Source organism: Lolium rigidum, chromosome 4 (assembly GCF_022539505.1).
Source record: "Lolium rigidum isolate FL_2022 chromosome 4, APGP_CSIRO_Lrig_0.1, whole genome shotgun sequence".
NCBI lineage: Eukaryota > Viridiplantae > Streptophyta > Magnoliopsida > Poales > Poaceae > Lolium > Lolium rigidum.
In genome coordinates, this window is record NC_061511.1 from 24,903,167 (window position 1) to 24,905,168 (window position 2,002).

Sequence of the window (2,002 nt, forward strand, 5' to 3'; positions counted from 1 at the left end):
GTATTGTTCGATATTGGAGTTTTTCTCGGTTTCTCGTATTGAGAGGTTTCACTCTAAAAATAATAGAAAATAATCCCCACCTAGTTTCCATATTTTCACTCTTTATTGGGGTAGCTCTTGTTGTCCTCTTTCCAACAAAATTTGTTTCATGTCGATCGGAGTTTCCAAACTCTAGTTATTGATTTTCTAAGTTTGCCCAAAGAGAGGAGTTTGGGCTGAGCGGTAGTACCGCCCGAGCACGACCGGTAGTACCGCCCGTGCACGGCCGGTAGTACCGCCCGCGGTACCGGAAAATAGGCCAAGCCTCACAGATGGTTTCCTGGGAGTTTGGGGCGCTCACCGGTACCCCGGCCGGTACCTCGGCCGGAGGCTCCGGCCTCCCCCTCCCGGCCCGCAGCTCCAATGCCTCGCTCTCCCTCGCGCGCGCAGCACACTCGGGTGGTAGTACCGCCCCTTGCTGGCTGGTACTACCGGCCCCAAGTCGAGGCACCCAACGGGCAGAAAAATGTGCCCCTTATTTAAGCCTTCTTTCCTCTCTCTCTCTCTCTCTCTCTCTCTCTCTCTCTCTTTTTAGTACTACTTCTTCAACCTTTGGCTCTCCGCCATTGTTACATCTTGAGAGCTCCTCCTCTCCCCCAATCCCTCCATGATTCTTGCTCAAATTTGAGGAAAAGAGAGAGGTGTTCTAGATCTATATTTGCACCAATCAAATTCCCCTCTTTGTGAGGGAATCTCTAGATCTAGATCTTGGAGAGAAATTTTGTGTTCCTCTTCTTATATTGTACTTCCTCTCTTATTCCCCCAATAGCTTTAGTAGCTTTGTTGGAATTTGAGAGTGGAGGACTTGAGCATCTTTGTGGTGTTCTTGCCATTGAATTTGGTGCATCGGTTTGAGTTCTCCACGGTGATTCGTGGTGGTGAAAACAAGAAGGTTGTTACTCTTGGGTTCTTGGAACCCTAGACGGATTCTAGACCTTTGTGGTGATTTGTTGGGAGCCTCCGATTAAGTTGTGGATGTGGGCCCCAACCTTTGTGTAAGACCCGGTTTCCTCCTCGAAGGAAATCCCTTAGTGGAACCGTGACCTAGGCCTTTGTGGCGAGGGTCACCGGAGATTTAGGTGAGGCGCCTTCGTGGCGTTCGGTGTGTGGTGTGAGTACCGCATCTTGGGGTGAGGCCTTTGTGGCGTTGGTGTGCATCGAGCAACCACACCTCAAGGTGAGCCTCTTGTGGCGTTCGGGAGCACTAAGCCACCGCACCTCTCCAACGGAGATTAGCATTCGCAAGAGTGTGAACTTCGGGATAAATCTTCGTCTCCCGCGTGCCTCGGTTATCTCTATACCCGAGCTTTTTTCTATTGCACTTTACCTTGTGATATCCATCGTGCTTGAAGTTATATATATCTTGCTATCACATAAGTTGCTTGCATTGCTTAGCATAAGTTGTTGGTGCACATAGGTGAACCATTGCTTAGAATAAGTTGTTGGTGCACATAGGTCAACCATAGTATATAGGCTTTGGGCTTGACAAAGTAAACACTAGTTTAATTCCGCATTTGTTAAATAACACAAGTACAAAGGTCGGTTAGAAATAACCGAGGCACGCGGAGACGAAGATGTATTCCCGTGTTTCCTTCCTTTGCAAGAAGGTATGTCACGTTTGGAGAGGTGTGGGTCCCACGAAGGACTTCCCAAATGTCACGAAGGCTCACCTTCTTCTCCAGAGCCTATCCCACGAAGGAAAGCTCACTCACTTGTGGTAGACTTTAAAGGTAGCCTCCAAACCCTCACAAACTTCTTCTTGGAGCAAATCCACAACCCGGATGCTTCCGAGTGACTCTAGCCACCTAGGGTTTCTCCAAAACACAAGAGCACTCAGCTAGCACGATGAACTCAAGGGGGAATGAGATTTGGCTTGGTGGAATCGTAGATCAAGGCCTGCTCAAGCTTTTCCCCAAAGGGATTTGAGTTTGGTTGGAGGAGGAGGGAGATCTGAAGGTTTTGG